Source organism: Betta splendens, chromosome 2 (assembly GCF_900634795.4).
Source record: "Betta splendens chromosome 2, fBetSpl5.4, whole genome shotgun sequence".
Classification (NCBI taxonomy): domain Eukaryota; kingdom Metazoa; phylum Chordata; class Actinopteri; order Anabantiformes; family Osphronemidae; genus Betta; species Betta splendens.
Window position 1 is genome coordinate 8,613,333 of NC_040882.2, and position 18,956 is coordinate 8,632,288.

At 47.6% G+C, this 18,956-nt stretch overlaps 1 long non-coding RNA gene across 4 annotated transcripts in view; it reads right to left on the reverse strand.

The window, feature by feature from the left end:
* LOC114870057 (uncharacterized) overlaps window positions 1–18,956 on the reverse strand; it is a 51,269-nt gene that overhangs the window by 25,995 nt on the left and 6,318 nt on the right. The gene's annotated exons all lie outside the window — the stretch shown is intronic.

Consider the following 18,956-nt stretch of genomic DNA (forward strand, 5'->3'; position numbering starts at 1 on the left):
CTGCGGGTAAAAAGCAAATGAGACGTATCAATGGTAATATAAGTAATTATAGACCAGTGCAGCTTAGAACTAATCGAGGCCAACGAGCGTGGACAGTTTCTGGTTTGCGCGTCTGCAGGGAGGTCAGACGGAGTTAAGTCAGAAAGCAGCTGCCGCAGCCTGGACCTGACGCCAGATACTTAACTTGGAATCCCCCGAACTCCACCAGCTAAGACTGCAGGCAGCACCCGCTCGCCTAAGGCCCCCAGGAAGCTCATGTCTCCGGGCAAGGAACGGAAAAGGTCAAGTTACCCGCCATCGCTTAAAATACAGCATATTTCCCATTAAACTATACTGTGAGCCAGACGATAAAGGTCCATGGCTTATGTCTCTGGTTGGTCAGAAAGATGAGCTTCAACTTCTGCAAGTTGTGTCTTGTGAAACTTGCACACACACACACACACACACACACACACACACACAAACAGACCGGCACCGTCAGCAGTCCTTCCGTTTGTTGTGTCTTTCTACCCGACTGTGAAAAGCTGTTTCCCCGCAGCGAGCAGACAGAGCGATGAGAGGTGTTCTCAAATCCCACGCCGCCCTGAACGCAACACACACATAAAGTCGTAAAACCAGGCATTTTTGCTGTTTTACACACACTTTTCCCAGGCTTCAGCGGGAATACGGCAGTAGGTTTGACATCGCTCATGTTACACATTGAGGCGTACTGCGCGTCCCACAGGGTCCCCCCATCCACCCACCCACACACACACACACACACACACACACACACACACACTGACACAATCTGGTGCCTGCTCTGATGTATAGCCTATAAGTTTGAGTCTGTAGAACTGTTCAAACACTAAGTGCTTATACATGTCTGTGTATATTAATGTTGGTGTTCCCCCAGGGATGAGGTCACAAGGGTCACTTGTTAGTATAATTCTGCTTGTGTGTAGTTAGAGCAGAGAACAGCTGACCGTGTGTCCAGACGGGTTTAAAAGCTTTCCTGGTTGCCCCAACATTGTTAAATTCCTAACCAATAATATCTCCACTCATTTTGTCTCTTCTTCTGTGGTTTCTGTGCATAGAATGTGCTTCGCACTGTATCACTGGCATTCTTCTCCACAATAAACTATATGATGACACTGTAAGTGCTGCGTTCTTTCAGCAGTATCATCAACCAGTGCTAGCGCTGTGTCAGGGGGCCTCCATCCCACTGCAGCCTTACTTTTCCTCTCTCCATCTCTGTTTTCTGTCTCTCCGTTTGTCTGCCTGTCACGTCTGGCGAACAGATTATAGTACGGAATTGGCCAAAAGGAGGTCACACGTGTGCGTATCTATCTGGTGTTGCTCTCCCCCGCTTTCCATCCTTCAGCTCGAACTCAACCTTCCTCGTGTAGTGACAACAGCTTGGGGGAGATATAAAGTTTCTGGCTGCAGACTTTCACACTGTGAATTGACTGCGGTGACTGCCGTCAGATCATAGTGAACATAGAAGCATGGGACAAAGGCCGGCTGAACCCAAGGACGTACTGTACTGTAGCTGTTGGACGTATGCACACCGAGAAGCACGCAAATCATATTTCATGGAGTATTAAGCCACTGCTCAAAGCATCACAGTCATTTTAGAGTTTAGTGACATCCATCGTCTAACAGTGTTTCCATTCACTCAGCTGTTGTTGCTTGTGATCAGAAAATCAGTGGAACTTCATGTTGAGTTGGATGAACTTCTAGGAATTTTACATCTATGTCCGCCCCAAAACATCTACTGTAGGCTTTAATCTGAGGTGCTGACAGATGCGAGTGTGTGTCTGTGTGAGAGGGCGGGTGTGTAGGTGAAGCTGCAGGAATTAATGGGGCTTTGCTGACAGACAGTGGAGAATCTCTGTCAGGGTCTGAGAGGAGGAGGGTAGAAACTGAAAACACCTACACACATTGATGATGGAGACCTGTAATAAATGAATTAGACCCTTGTGTAATAATGACATCAGGACCGTTGCGTAAAGCTGATGAATGGTGTTTATCACTTGAGCTAAGGGAACGGAAAACGATTCTTCTGTTTGAGTTTTTGTGTCTTATCATCATGGTTTTAGACATTTCTGAGAAATCTGGCAATTGTTCATTAAAGTTCATTCAAACCTGTACAGTAATCATGAAAGTGCTACGATACGTGGTTAAAGGTGAAGCGATGGCTAGAGTTGGTGAAGATCGGTGAAGCTAAAGTGTTTCCCTGCTCTCGTCCCAGCTGCCAGATCGCCCTCATCCTCCCTCACTGCCTCTGTTTATTTGAATTGTGCATGAGGTGTTTGGGGAACAACGCTGAGTTGAGTTCCAGGAGCACAAGCCAAATGGCTTATATCATTTACAGAAGAGGTTTTCTAGGCAGTGTGGTCGACAAAGTGAATGGGAAATTAGGAAAAGTTATATTAATAGGAGCTAGTTTGCTAACAGTACAAGTGTATGTAAAGATCAGCAGGATTAATGAGTAAACCTACCACAAGCTCAGAGTAAATGCATATTTGTCCTAACTCCTGTGTAATGACTCAAGCTGATGTGAGCCTTTTCCAAAATAACCAGATGACACGCCTTCGGCATCACTGTGGTAATATCCCCAGGCTTGACTCCACTCCCCCAGAGCCTCGGTGGATGTTATATCATCGTTTTCACATTCACACTAGTTACTTGGAGTAACACTCTCAGAGTTATAATAATGGATGTGCGGCTCCTGTTTATTATTTGTGTGATGTGAATTGCTTTATCTTGGGGAATGTAGTGGTTGAAATACTTAAAAAAATGATAAAAGTGATAAAGAAGAACTCATGATTATTAGTTGGACGCAAGTCATAACACGAACAAAATGTCTGAGTAATTGTATAGAAATATGAGAGGTGAAGTAGGACAATGGTGTGAAAGATCAACCCTGGTCATCTGACTTGACTCCGATAAGTGGGAGGCAGTGTCCGGTTATACACACATGCACATCCACACCTCTTTCATCCTTAACGCATCGACTCTTGGCTGCCATAAGTAACCTCTCATCCCTAATCTTTGCCAAGACCCTCCCTGCCTGATTAGATTTCCTGCTGCACAGGAAAATAGAAGGAACTATGGAGGTGGAGAAGCACGGGTCAAAAGGACAGAGGTAAGAAGAAAGGTAGCGGGAGGCAGAGGAGAAAGTGGGACATTTTCAAGAAAAAAACCACCAGCATCTGCTTACACAGCCTTTTTTCTCATATTACACACACAATGTGGGCAAGAGTATGGGTCACAAAAACACATTCCACTCTCTGAACATTCATATGGTTTCTGAAAGCAGAGGAGCGGGACAAGGGGGGGAGTGAAAGTCGGGAGGGAGGGAGGGAGAGAGGAAAAGAGGGAGAGAGAGAGAGAGAGAGACCAAAATAGGGCAAGACACACGAAGAGAAGAGACATTTATCTGCTGTTCACTTCAGGTGATACTGTCATCGAGCACAGAGCGTAAAGCTCTGCTTCATAATGACCGACTTGTACAGTCTAGACACAGTTGATGGATTTGACTCCATGATGGATGACAGACTCCGTAACATTCCATTTCTCATGGCGTTCAGGATCCGACAGCTTGCGTTGAAGCATCAGTTTTTCCACCTGCGGAGTGTGTGTGTGTGTGCGCGTGTGTGTTTGCCTCCCAGCACACCGAGCATGCGTCGCTACCTGCACACCAGACACTCCAAACGCAAGTTGTTTTTCCAGGCTTCCAGCAAAAATACACACTCATGCTGTGTTTATTATGTTTGTACATAGATGTACACATGACCTCAGTATCTTCAGGCCCTGGGTTGGAAGTATCCCACAGTGGCTTACTGCATATCACTTGTATATATTTTTCACCTATTTGCACTTGCAATAAAATGACTTAACAATGAGCGCGTGGTGTTTTACAGTCGCCAGTGTTGCAGTGCTGCTACTGTGCAGGATCGAGACACAAATACAAATGGTCCCTGACATGTTTCAGAGTTTAGCACACGGTCAGCTGACACATAAATGACACGGGCTGTCAGCTGAGCTGATAAAGTCACGCTGAGCTCAGCACATGCCACACACACACACACACACACACACACACACACACACACACACACACACACACACACACAGCCAGTGGCACTGCTGTGTGTTAAATGTCTCCCTGACACAGACCATGTTGCTGCTCTCGTGTTTGCTTTCTGTTGCATGTAAAGGGATAGTGATTCCGTGTGTGTGTGTGTGTGTGTGTGTGTGTGTGTGTGACTGTGCTTGCGTGTGCGCGCACAAAGACTGTGCTTGCGTGTGCGCTACGTTTTCAAACTGACGCCCAGACACTAGTTGCACAGCACAGTAGGGTTACACAGCCTTTTCAATGGATACACGATGCTGGTGTGTTTTTGACAATACGTTTTTCTGTGGTGATTACATTATTTTGCACTTTTAGGGTGTGACTGCCCTTTAATTGCACACCATGTGTCCAAATCTATGACATCGAAGGTTTTAGTTGTTGTTGTTGTTCTTGTTGTTGTTGTGGTGGTGGTGATCGCGGGGCCCTGTTGGCAAAGAGGCCGCTGCCCCCCGGCTCTGACCTACTTCCCTAGAAGCTCCCCGTCCTTTTGGGCCGCTAACAATGATTTATCTGTGGCTAACAATGATTTATCTGTGGCCACAGTGCGCACGCAGCTTGTGGGTCGGTGGGGTTACTGTGCGAGCGTGTCAAAGTTCACCGGGCCACTTTTCATGGGTGGGTGACGCAGCTGAACAACACTGCTGCCGACTTCCTGTCATCAATCTGTGGCGACCGACTCGCGTGATGACAGACACGACAAAGACAAAATTTACACACTTGCTGCAAGTGTCATCCTTGCGACGTACTAAATCGTACCTCTGACAGGAAGTTGACCTTTAACCTTGAGTGCACTGCCCGAGACCCAGACACACAACAACAGGAAGTTTGGTCTGTTCTTTCCTAGTTAAAAAGGCCTCAGACGCGGATTCTGCACGGTTTCCTACACAAGCGAGTGACACAGGCACATCTTCCTTCAACAAGCTTCCTTTTTTGGATCAGTATCATGCTCTTTAACCTCAACCAGACCTTACAGAGGTTTGCCATCACATTGACCTTTGACCTAAACATTAGCCTAATAGGATTCTTTGGAGTGGGAAGCCACCATAGGAGGAAATCCTACTCTAAAACATATAAACAAAGGGCCCTTGGACTGATAAACAGGAGGCCCAGCGTCTTATAGCTTAATCCACTCCCTGTGTAGCATTTAAACATCCTGGTGCAAAGGTAAATCACTGTGTAAAAGGTACATATCAATTTTCATGAATGATGCGTTCATGCAAGTGAAACGGGCCCGTGCTCACAGCAACTGAAGCTGTTTCACTGCAGTTTGGTGTGACGGTCCGAGGAGGAACCCAAACGGGTGTGTTTGGTTAATCCTGCCATTCGTCAAGGGGGTATTAGCAGGGCGGGAACACGATCCTCGAAGCTGGGGAGTATCAGAAGCCATTAAAGGGAGGTGAGGAAAAACAGAGCGCAGCCTCTGGACAGTATCACTGCGTGTCCACATGGGAGATTCGAAGAAATGACACTGTCATTGATTCAGGGCCCTGGGAAGGGCACCGCTCACATCTGTGCTATTCAGACCAGTCTTGGTGGACTACTGCTGGACGAAGAATGGAATAATATTTTGGAATTAATTTGACATGGAGGGGAGGAACCACCCATCTGGCAGAACAGGACCGACACATGTGCTCCAAGTTTCTGACACAATTCCGATTACACAACACGCCATCAGGTCCGCGGCATGCTAGCACAAAGGAACGCGGGTGGAAAAAAAACCAAGAAAAAAACGGGGGAAAGAGGATTATAAGAAACGATGCATAGTGCAAAATCCATTCTTGAAACAAGGCGGAACCGGCGCTGGTGGTGAAGTCATGGTTGCTTCCAGCATGAGGTCGTCGAGCAGCTGCAGCCGACCTCCTCCTCGGGCCCGCTCCAGCCGGCGGCGCTTACGCAACCCCCGCTGTGACGTCATGCGAGAGCTGCATTGGCGAGCGGAGCCGGCGTCGCCGCGTGCTTACGCCACGAACGAGCGCGAGCAAGTCGTGTGCGCGCGATTAGCCGAGCGAATCTGCGGCGTAAATCACCTCCAGCCCACCGCTGGCAGTCGAAGCCTAACCCACTTTCATCGTCGGCTTCAAACGCCACCAAAATGAGGCGCCCTGACTCATCGCGGGACCGCCGACGGTTGCTGTCTCACCAGCGGCCCGCTTTTCAACCCCCCCTCCCGTCAAAACCCCGCTGTCAGCGTTTTTGAAAGGTGCACACAAACAACGACACGCAAACTCGCAGCAAATCATCTCCAGATGTCAAGAGACATTAAGGGGGTCCGCGGGCGCAGAGTCGAGGCTGGTAGCAGTCCATCCTCGCGGATTAAAGATTCAAGCACGCAGAAACGTCCATTTTCTAACTGCCTCAAGAGCCATGATGTCGTACGTGTGCTATTGTTGTGCATCAACATAGCACATATGTGACACAGTGTGACCTGGCGACTCAAAGCGACCTACATGTTCTTGTTACTCGCAGGGTGGGAGACGGGAGACGTGCTTCATGCCTAATACACACTTTAGTGCTGTTGGGGAGCATTCAGGGGTTGTCCCGAAGGGTTATCGCTCCCAGATCGTATCTGCACAGCAGGCACCCAACCCTCCCCGCGTTCTCCATTAAAGGCGCGCGTGGCTGGAACCCATGACTTCACAAATGCCTGGTGCCTCCTCCCAGGGACCTCTTCACCTCCATTCGGATTTCTATGAAAACACTCGGGCGCGCGCGTCCTGAGCGAGCGGACTGCGGCGGCGCGCAGCTGGGCCTTTTCAGTCGGACAGGAAACGCTCCGTGCACCTCGTTAACCACTGAAACTTGAGTGCGTAATTGATTTGTGGGGGGAAAGGGCCTTTTTTTTTTACCTGGGGTGACAAATAAAATGCCCCGTATGATCCGGCAGAGGCAGAGAAATCATGTGATAATTTTATTGACGTTTAGGCAGCCGGACTTACTGTTGCTGTGATTTGAGCTATGAGTGATGTGTTTTTATACAAACGCTAATGCCTCTGTCTATTCCTCACTGGCATGATTAACATTCAGAGGTCTGACAGGCACATGGGTTTGGTATGTGATGACAAAAGGGCCAGAAAAGGCTCTGGCAGGTAATGGGAGCAGGATGTTTCATGACCGATGGGGAGAAAGAAGGAAAAACACAAGTTCTTTGTCTGTCCGACATGCGACGGCGTAAACAGAATGCTGACGGCCGATGTAGCATCAGATCAGGCAAGAGACGGGCGGCGAGGAGGTCGGATTAGAGAGAGGACAGAACAGACTGCCACTGTGTGTATCATAATTATGCTGCTCGCAGCGTAATGAGGAGTGACGGCCGTGGCCTCCCAAATGAGGCAGATTTTCACGGACCTCGAAAGCAGGGACCCCTGTTAGTCCTGTTTATTGATACCAGGTGCTGGGGTGGGCATGCTGTGCTATGGCTCTGTGCGTCTGGCTTGTATAACACGGCATGTCAAGTACAAATGCTCTCCTCGCTCTGACTCCGCGTACAGTTATAATACACATTTAATCTATGTATCAAGTTCAGGTTGCTCCAATCGCCTGTACTCTGTTCTGTCTTTGAACGCCTCACGCCATCGATGAACCGCAGCATTTCACCGGAGCCTGGGCTGGCAAACGGCTCAGCGTGTGCATACAAACACCCCAGCGCAACTAAAACCAGCAGACCATCATACACTCATAGCTCATGACCCAAACAAGTGTTGTCTGTGCACAGTCGGCTCATTAAGACTTTGTCAAATTAACTAGATGAGTCCACGCATTGTTACCTGAGACCTGTGGGTCTCCTTCCTGTTATAATGCGTAGCGTGCGTGTGTGGGGGGATAAAGCCTCCGTCCACCTGTTCCTGATCATGTTGGTCACACCATCTGAGGCCCCCCACCCCCCCAAGCACCGGTCTCAGTAACCGTACGTCTGAGTGCCATCGTCCTCGCTGGCATCTGAAGGCGTAGCTTTCTGCTGGCGCTGAGCAGAAAACACCCTGCGCTTCATGCTTTCTAGCAGCTTCCCATCAAAACCAAACCAGAACCACATGCTTGGATTTTTGTGAGACGCGACCCAGTGGAAGGTTTGCAATGAATCGCACATAGCATGTGCGTTTATACCTACGAGGCTCCGGCTTGAAGCTGCCTGTAAATGTCATGTAGGCGTAATGAACTGCAGCATTTATTGACATAGATCTTAATTAGGTTAAACGTCGCCTTGACTGGACTCTCCTGGGTGGTTTTAACTGACAAATGGTTACTTGTTACGTCCTGGTGCACGAGCCCTGCTAATTAATTTACAAAGCTAATCCTGAATGGCAGCTTGTGCTGAATCCTGTGATCGAAAGGTCAACGTCATCCAAGTCAGGGTATGTGGAGAGTCAAAGGGAAGCAGAACAAATCGGTGTGGCGATGTGATGTGATGTGTGTAGCACGGGCCCTACACACATCAGGGAGGGGTTCTTCGTGAGCTGGACCGTACTGTTTCTGCTCGCGTGTTTAGAAACAAGGGGGACTCGCGCTGCAGCTTCAGTCTCATGGACCCAGCACAGATCAAACACACTGTGGGCGTGTTGATGTTGGCCTGTGTGTGAAAGAGGAAGCTGCTCCTGTCACCAGGGGAGAAGAGCAGGCTGGACTGTGTGTGTGTGTGTGTGTGTGTGTGTGTGTGTGTGTGTGTGTGTGTGTGTGTGTGTGTGTGTGTGTGTGCCCGCAGAAGGATCTCCCTGGCTGCGACTAAATGGATTCTTCAGTGGGGGGAACCCTCCCTTCCAAGCTTTCCGCTTCCTCACCCCACACCCTCCAGACCTCCACCCAGGCCCTACTGCCTCTGCCGCCCAGGGATAGGCTGCTCTTTCAGGGCAGGGCTCGCACATTATTCCCCCATGTGCCCAGCCAAGGCGAAGTAGCGCTCTGAAGGTGTTTCCAGGACAAGGAAACAAGCCTCACTTTCGTCAGTGCAAATGCATTAGCCCCTGGCCCTTCCTATTGTTTCAACTTCACAATGATCTAAAGCAACATGGAAACCGCTTCATAATGTGTGTGTGTGTCTTGTTTTATTACAGTTGACGACACCTTTTCCTTGCCTAAGACTACAATGCGCACGTGTGAGAGATACAGTAGTGAACAGACTGCCACAAACTGCATTCAGAAGGTAAGAAACGTGTGTGTGTGTGTGTGTGTGTGTGTGTGTGTGTGTGTGTGTGTGTGTGTGTGTGTGTGTGTGTGTGTGTGTGTTTTAGGGTGTGGGAAATCCAGACGCTTAACATTCCAAGTTTCCTGCCCATGGAAACCAAGGACAAACTTTATTTTCCCTCTGTTCTGGATGTACAGTACACCACACACAGCGGACACCAGCCGTGAACACGTTCAAGAAACAGGTCGTTTTATAATCGTTCCCTACGTTTACAAAGCCCAATAATCATGCCAGGACATTTGCATTAGCATAATTACAGGGTTTAATAAAGACGAGTGCTGTAATTGTCAATCATAACATATTATCATAATTATTATAATTATTACTAATTTGTAAAACAGACAGAAACACAACTTTCATCCTGTGTGTCAGCTAAACTCTGTACTCAAAGCACAGGCTCATAATATTAGCACTGAGCTACAGAAGGCACCCCCCACAGGCCTTTAGAACCGTCCCACCTTGTCTGACAGGTGATCTGTGTCTCCTGAGGGGCCTGACTGTTCACATGCTCCGTCAGGTGATGTATGTTGCCGGCTACCTGCTGTGCAGCTGCAGACTGTTTTGGGCTAGAGGTCGAAAGGCCCCAGAATCTGAGGCGGAGCGGCACAGCGCAGTCTGGGGTGGTGTTAAACCCAGGCACAGCTCAAGCGTCCTGAAAGCGTGCACACATTCTGCTCAACCTAAGAGACAAAGACGGATGCAGCTGTGTGTTAAATGTGTCTGTAGGCTGACGTCAAGGCTCCATCAGACATGAAGGGGATTATGTCTTGCCCTGTTGCATTTAGTTTGGTCGGATCATTAAAACTAATGTGAGTCAGAGTGCAGCAGTAAAATTGACTTCATGTTTTTATAACGGCAGAATTGTCAGTCACACACAAATGTTTCTTTGACAGCCGTCCAAGCAGAAGTGAAGCCAATCACGCTCCCAACGCGTCCTTCACTTTCATAAATGTTACATTTTTGCCGTGCAGGCGATGACGGATCCCGCTTCACTGTCGGTACATGGAGTCGTCTGTCACGACACGCTGGGCAGGGTGTGTACATGCAGCGACGTAAATATTTATGGGCGTGTATGAGCAAAGTAATGAAGTGAGAAAGAAAAAGAGAGAGAGGGGGCTGATGGGAAACGAGGCCGGAGCCGTGGTGGTGGCAACATATTTACCTGCTGGTGTGTATGCACAGATGCTGGCAGCATCGCTAAGTGCAGCAGGTCAGTGTGTGTGTGTGTGTGTGTGTGTGTGTGTGTGTGTGTGTGTGTGTGTGTGTGTGTGTGTGTGTGTGTGTGTGTGTGTGTGTGTGTGTGTGTGGGCCCAAGTATAATGTCAACGGGTTGATGTGGTGAGAGCGCTGTAGGTTTGCTCCATCAGCTGTGCTTCATCAGGGAAACCCTCACCACCAAACCTCCCTTCCTCCTCCTCCTCCTCCTCCTCCTCCACCGCTCAGTTTTCCAGCCAGCTCTGAGCCCCTCTGATCCTCCATCTGTTTCCCCTCGTCTCCACACTATCACCTTTCTCCGTCTTCCCCTCTTTTTATCAGTTCTCCTCTGTCTCACTGGTCGAATTTCTAACACCCTCTCCGTCTCTGACTTTTCCTCTTTTGTCTTTCAGCGGATGTTAATTACATGTTACAGAACATCAACATTTCTCTACCTGATCCACTTTCTTCTTTGCATGTCTTTAATCTCTCTCCACCACTTCCTTTACAAACCTCCATGCACTCCCTGAACTCAGGACGTTCCTCTCGTCCATGTCAACTTCTGCCAGACTCTCCAACGTTGTTTGTGTGCTTTTTAATACCACGTATAAAAGGTTATTATTATAATTCCTCTTCTAAGACAACACCGGGGGAAGTAAAAGCCCCCGGCCCTCGTTTCCCAGAGGACGCGGCAGCCTGTTTTTCTCACGGTGGTCTGGGCTGAGCCGTCAGCTGGCACAGCGCGGCATGGGCTGGCATGGGAAGTGGCTGACTGAACCGCACGGGGGATTCAAGCCAGATCCATTTCCTGTCAAACATCCTCCCAGAGGAAAGGAGCTCCAGGACATCAGAGTCAAAGCTCGCAGGGGGAGATAAGTGGAGTTCACTGAACATTTAGCGCGACTTCCTAGCCTAGCTTCATCTGATCTTTGCTGGTGACATCACACGGAGTCTTTGCTAACGTACACATTCAGAAGCTTCTCCAGACATTGACACAGAAACTATGTCTGTGTTCTGTGTCGTCGTTCATGGAAGAGTGTCCATTGAAGGAACCAGAGATGCTGTGGACCACATGGACAATGTCCCCATGTGGAATAAATGAAAAAGTAGCAAGATGTTCTTAACAACCGGCTGGGTGTTTATTTGTGCCTCCATTCTGTAAAACGGGTCATCTGGACCAGGTTAAGCTGGAAGGGAGTGACGCGGTGCTCTCTGGTCAGAAATCAGTGTTTGGAACGATCACGCTCAGACGTCTGATGTCAGAGAGGACAGCGTGAGGGCAGAAGAGATGCAAAAGTTCAGGCCTCTCTGGCGACTGTAAATCCATGCCGTGCCTTGTTTTCGCTTCCTTTTGCGGTGTTGTGTTTTTCCAGAGCTCGTATTCCCGCTGATATCATTACACCGAAACTTCAAATCGCCGATAACCTGGGGCGCCTTGGCGTGTTTTTCTCCACCGGGGTTGAGTTGCATATTTGCGGGGCACGCTCTGCTATCTCCTACCGCTGTCTGGCTCCCTGTCTCCTCGCCTCACAGCTGCTGGGCGCACGCCAGGCGAGACGCAGGGCAGACTTTTGCCTCCGCGGTTTTCGGTCATGCATTCTCTCACACGACATTCCAGACAGATCTTCTTTCAGTACATCCACACACTTTCCAGACCCCCCCCCCCTTTGTGTCCAAGGGCAACATACCACAAAATGACTGGCTGCCACAAACAGGCAAACTAACATGTGCAGCATCAGCCGCGATAGAGAAACGGGGTTTGAAGTTGCCTATTGGACGTGGCTCCAGTGCTCACGTTTATGGGGTAACACCAGACTATTGCAGCTACTGTACCATGTCCAAGCTGCTAAACCTCAAATCACAGCACAATGGCTGAAACTAGAAATCTCATTCGGCATGGAACGTTTTATACGCGGGGCCCGAGTGCAAACACCACCGAAGTCACAGATTCACGAGAAAAGCCCCGGTTTTATGGCGTGTTAACGCCGAGGAATGTTATTCCGCCGGCCATTACGAGCTAGGATAGGTAGAAGGCCCTTGAGTTCAGGAAAAGAAAAACGTGCGAGGAACAGGAAGTCGTGTAAGGTCAGGTTTAAACGGACTGAGTGGAGAGTAATACCAGACTGTCAGCTGTGGGGTTCGGAGTGGAGTTAATTTGACCTCCTAAGGGGCCATGTTTGTCTTTAGTGTTGGTTTTAATAAAAGAAAATAAGAAAGCTGGATGGAGACGGGGTACTGGTTAGATTTATGGTCAGGCTTCGTCATCCAAAATACTAATCCATTAATGCAAGAAACATTTGTTGCGTTTAAAGTCTGCCAAGCTTCAGACGTTCATATCGAGCCTCCCAAAAGTTAACTTGGCCTCGAAGACTGTCATCGCTGTAATGGCAAAGCGTCAGAGTCACGTCACAGAGCAGCAGGTCTCTATTGTGTCTGTGGCCAAGAGGGGGATGTCAGGGAGGTTGTAAACGTGGTGAAGCCACCTTGACCCGAAGTCCAGGTCGCTCAGTTAACAGGATGTTCCTGCCTGTCCAAAAGTGTATCAGGGCAAATAGCAAAGCTGTTCTTCCTGTTTCTAAAAGTCTTTTTCAATTTTGATCTTCATGTACTAAAGGCACTGGGTGAAATTGTAGGCTCTCTGTTTAATAAACACGTGTGTGTCCAGTCAAATCTAAGTCAAATCTAAAAATATTCAAAATACCACAGTCAGCTACTGTGGTGTCATTTATCTTGCTCTTTGCCATTGACAGCACATTATTTATTCAAATGCTTGCCTCAAACTCTAAACAAAACAACCATTTTGTGCAGTTGTGTTTGTGTCTTTGTGCCTGGTCACAGCCTGAACCACCAGATGGCAGCGCTTTGTGTGAGCTTTATAATGTGAATCGAAACAAATCGCACTCATTTATTGAACACCGTGGAACACAAAATACGTGGCATTGCCCAGTTGTTGCCGGTGCACAGCCCTGAGTGCTGCTAGCGCTGCTCACAGCGTCATGCAGGTTTGCTCTGTTGTTTGAACCGCAGTTGTGTTACACGTCCATTGCACTATGATACAGTGATGATGAAGTGTTACAGCGTTACTCATGCAACAGGACGGCTCGCCATTCTGCTTCCATTATGTCAGATGAGGATCTATGCGGTGAGAAGGCCTTTATAATGCAGGCTACGTGCGAGAGGTTACTTTTTTATTACCCAGTCTCCATTGAAATAAAAAACTCGGGCTGCTGGATCAAACCCTGGGTTGGGTTAGGATGATAGAAGCAGCACTGAGGCTTTTTAGGAATGATGTCCCAGAAGAGGAGAGCGAGGCTGAATCGAACCAGAGGACTTCGCCCTCCCCTTGTTTCCTTCGCCTGACACACCATGATTACCCTGCGGGTCACGGATCTTATTTTTCCTCCTCTGCTCCGTTGCATCCTGACAGAACCTCTGCGCTGCACTGTCACTGAAGTATGCAGGGGATTAAAATGTCCCGCAAACAGTCTTAGAAGTTGGGGTTCACTTTGGCCAAAAAGACATAAACACATGCCTCGTTCCATGACACCACTGCCCGGCCCTCGTTCCTCGTCTCTACCATCTTTTTTTGTTTTTTTTCCAGAAGTATGTTGACACACTGGAGTCGTGTCCTGGGAGCGAGGCTTTGGTTGTTGATCCCAGAGCCTTTGTTTACCACTCAGGAATCCCACTGTGTAATTATGAGACGGGGTCGCGCTCCTATAGGCTGTCCGCTTCCTTTCATCCGTCTGCTCTATTAAATAAGTGCTTGTTGAAAACTAGGTGGTGTAATAAATGGATCTCGGGTCTCGTTTCTTCAGATGGCGGCTCGTAAACGTTTTCCCAGAGAGCAAGTAACGTCCAAGCCCGTTTGCAGGTGTGGGACAGAAGCTAGCACCAGCTTTTCATTGCACAAAGTGAATTCGGATAACACGGCTAAACCTTAAAGGCGCTTCGCTACAGCGTGATGCGAAATAGACAGAAACAGATGAGACTCGGGGCCACATAGCGAGAGTGTCTGGATATACTGAGGCTGTAAAAACACTCGACAGCAAACCATAAATCAAACCACGCTCATAAATCACCAGCCAGTCATGGGGGAGTTTTTCCCTGATCTTCAGCTAAAACTTCCATGATGTCGCATAAAGTATGTAAACATCAGGTGTGTGTGTGTGTGTGTGTGTGTGTGTGTGTGTGTGTGTGTGTGTGTGTGTGTGTGTGTGTGTGTGTGTGTGTGTGTGTGTGTGTGTGTGTGTGAGAGAGACCCTGCAGGGTCCTTCTTCACACTAATGAAGTACATTCACTGTAGCCAGTTACAGCTAAGCTGCAGGCAGGAGACAAACTATTTCCCCACAAAATAAACTAGAGAGGCCTGCTGTTGTTTCACTTTGTGTAGTGACTGTTGAAATTATACTTCATAAATTATTTTTATTCATTGTTATTACGCATACAATATGCATACAATGCCTAAAGTAACTAAAAAAACTTTAAATTCACCAGTATGTTGACATGATGACATAATAATTCGTAGCAGCCCTTGTGATAAAATTCATTTTTATCCATATAAAGCTGGAAATTAGCATAGCTAGCTATAGTGAAGGTAGTTTTATTTAGCAAGATCAGTATACACAACATCATCATCATCATCATTAGCATCATCATCACCACATACTGATTCATCTGTGAGTCTTGATCATCAGACTAAACCATCAGATAAAGCGCGTGTCAACGTATATGCTCACAGCAAAGATGCCTGGAATGCCCCGTCGGAGGGGAAGAGGGTGTGGGTGTAACTGCAACAGGAATGACTCTGTATCTCCGTTTAATAATAGTCTAATTATAGCAGAATACAGTGGAAAACACATTTGTGTGTTGCGTGATGTGGGTCTTTTTTCTTTGCCCTTCAACACTTGAATATTTTTACGCCTGCGCGGTTTTTAAGAAGCCTGTTGACAGAGTGATGAAATAATTTGTTTTCATCCATCCATCATGACTGACATCACCAATGCTATTAATTAAATGTCTGTGGAATGATGCTGTTACATCTGAAAACACTGGGGAGCAGTCACTGCAGATTTCAGGCTTTGGGTTGTGATCTGCTTGCGGCAAAGTGGTTTTTTACATCCTCTCTGTATCAAAAACTATTTAAACCACATACTATTTGTCATGTTTGTCTTCCTATTGGCTGTCATAGTTCCTTTGCACATTTTCCCCTCCACAATCAAAGGAATTGTGCCAAAATCTTTCTGCATCTCTGTCTGACCATTGTTATGTCAGATCTGTGACCCCAAACAACCGCGGTAGGATAAAAAAAGATGGAGGCCGACCTAATACTGGCTCCTGTGGTTTTACTAAAGTGGTAAATAAGAAAGCCCCAATTAGCCCTTGCCTGGAAAAGTAGCTCATGGGTTATTCTAACAGCAACAATTAGGCAAGAAGCAAACTCTTTAAGCAAGTTAAGTTAATGTGCTCTTGCCCAAAAGTCTATAACCTCGTCTTCAGATGCGGGAAAGTCCCAAATAGTTTGAAGTTGCAGCAGGATAACGCTATTATACAGGGTACCAAGTCAGAGAAGAGGTCACATAGTCAGGACGGAATGAGACAGAGTAGACACAAAGGCAGACAGAGCAGAGGGCACTGCGGGACCGGGCTCCCTTTATGCTGTGCACTTCAACATCAACTTTGTTGTCATTTATATAAAGTAGCACTTCAAAATGAAGGCACGAAACAAAAGAAATGGGTTACGTGAGCAGGAAGGACACAGGCTCATAGTGGAAAGGTTATTAGACCATGGTCGTGTTGTTCGATGGGGTCCTGCACTCCTTTTGGCTTCTATCAGTCTCTCTCTCTCTCTCTCTCTCTCTCTCTATCAGTCTCTCTCTCTCTCTCTCTTTCTCTCTCTCTCTCTCTCTCGCGCTCTCTCTCTCATTTGTTTTTGCTCCAAACGTCCAGAGGTGAGGTGAGGTGAAACAGATACAGACCTAATAGTTATTTTTACAATCACGTACACAGTGTGTACACACACACACACACACACACACACACACACACACACACACACACGCCTACCTAACAATTCAAATCCTCTGGGCATCTCTGGCTAACACTCAGGTACTGTAGATCCCTAACACTTGTTTCCTCAGCCGTGCTGATTTACATTATTAAAGACTGCTTGTTCCAGCTCTACCACTAATGCAGGTTCAGGAACCCCAGGTCCCCCCACATACAGTACATACACGGAATAATACATGTGGTGAGTTTCAGAAGTGGGAAGTGGACGCAGCTGGAGTCTGATATTTACGTGCTTTCTGTCGCTGGCGTTCAAACTGTGGACACACGAAAACACTGTGTTTAAATAAGCACAGAGAGCGTGTGTGTGTGTTGACTTTATAAAGCTGTAGCTCGCTCAGCTATGTGCTCTAATAGTCTGGGGTGCCAATAAATAATAGGGAGCCAACCATGCACAGTAATGTGGAGATCTCTATAAACCAAGTGTCTGGTATGCTGTTTATGCCCTCACTGTGCATCAGACATGCTTAGGACCGTCATTCATTTTAGGTACGGTGGACAAACTATTAGAAGCATCACTTAATTCAATAGACTCCATCACTGACCCAGACGTCAGTAATCAACATGTAGTGGAATTTAAGTAGTTAGTGTTGCTACATTGGATTGAATCAGGCTGTACCGGTGGATCTAATAGAGGCCAGTGAGTTTGCCTTCTAGCCAACCTGCTTAGCAACAATAAGACCAGAGCAGCCATCAGACTAATCTCACTTGTAATTTAGTTGGGTCTGTATTTAGGCCAAGACAATATTCTGGCAAGGATCCTAATACTGTATCTGTAAGCTATGGATGTGAAGTCTTGTGCAGACATTGATGTCTATTCCAGATCCTGCAAATCTGCCCAAACGTACAACACAATTTGCTCAGAGCCCACCATTGTTTAAGTACAACCTCGTGTGAATTAGGGCTTGGTTTAACTCGAGCCAAACTGGCTCCTCTCATCCAAAACCTGCATCCAGAACTGCATCAGCACATCTCCAGCTCTCCAGCCCAGTCAGCTTGTGATAAACAAGAGACGGTTGAGGCTGCAGATTTGTCTCCAAGCACATTTGCCAGACGTCTCTCGCTGCAGCGCTTTTGCCTGGTTCATTCTTCTGCTCCAGTCACATGGCGACAGCAAGGGAAACACCCCCTGGCAACCAATGGGTGGCTGGCCATTTTGTTAAACTATTTTGAATCAAATTACAGGAACTTTTTGCCGCTTTGAGTTTAGCTGATGAGCTTAACTCCTCCCTGTGCCTGTGCATGTTTGGAACCAGGAAGTAAAAGGACCTAAAGGGACCGGACTGGAAGCCCAGACCTTCAACAAGCAGAGCTCCCACAGTGAGACATCTCATCAGCAGCTATCTGTGCTGAATCCTCGCAGTTGGCCTTGTGCTGCTGTTTGGATGACGCAGGAGCAGCCTGTTCCTCACAGTCACTGTAATACAGCAGCGTGAGCAACTGCACGGTTCTCCAAAGACAAAAACTGCCAACCCGTCTTTATTTCTAAACCCTGTCATAATTATTAAAAAATCTAGTCAGTTAGCTTGACCTGGTATTTAGCTTTTAATGATGTTGTCTAATTCTAGTACAACTAGTACTTGAAGGTCCTGGCACAGATTGTGTTTTTTAGCTTTAGGCGCCATGGGAGCAGTGCATTCTCACGCATCTCCACCCAGCGTTTAAAGATAAGGTACGTGGCTCTTGACTCACGATTAAACGTGACAGCATGTTTCACTTTTAATTGGGTGACACCTTACCTAATGCTTTATTGGCAACATGTCTAACAGCTGCAGAGCATTTGAACAGTTGACTCTATCAGGATGGGACCAGACTGTATCATGAAGGCGGGGCGGCCACAATGCAAAACCTGAGCCGTCAGTTAGCGTCAACAGACAGACACTGTGTACAAAGCAAAAAGTAAAAGGCCGTGGTTAATTCAACCAATGTGGGGGGGGGGAGGGTATGTTATGATATAACTGGACAAGGCGACGCATGGTTGGGAAATACAAGTTGAAGCAGAAAATCCACCATCGAACCGTACGAAGTAACGCGCTGAATAACAACCGAGGGTGCAAAACTAAACCATGTCAAAGTCGGACCAGCGGGTTTAAAGTGCTTCTCTTTTCATCATTTCATAAATAGAAGCAAAGCCTCTGAACCATGAAGACATAAAAGCAAGAGATGAAACGGCGCCACGGCCCACTGTCGGACCATAAACGGGCCTCCGCTGTGGCGCTGCACACCCCCTGTGCACACAGCCACGCCCCGGCACCCGCTGCAGCCACTCGCTGCCAGCTTCCGCAACCTGGCCAGTGTGAACAGAGCAAACACAGGAGAAGCAGCCGCTGAATCGAACCTTTAAATACGTACAGTGACAGAGGTCCCACATTATTGGTCATTAAAGATAACAGATTCAAA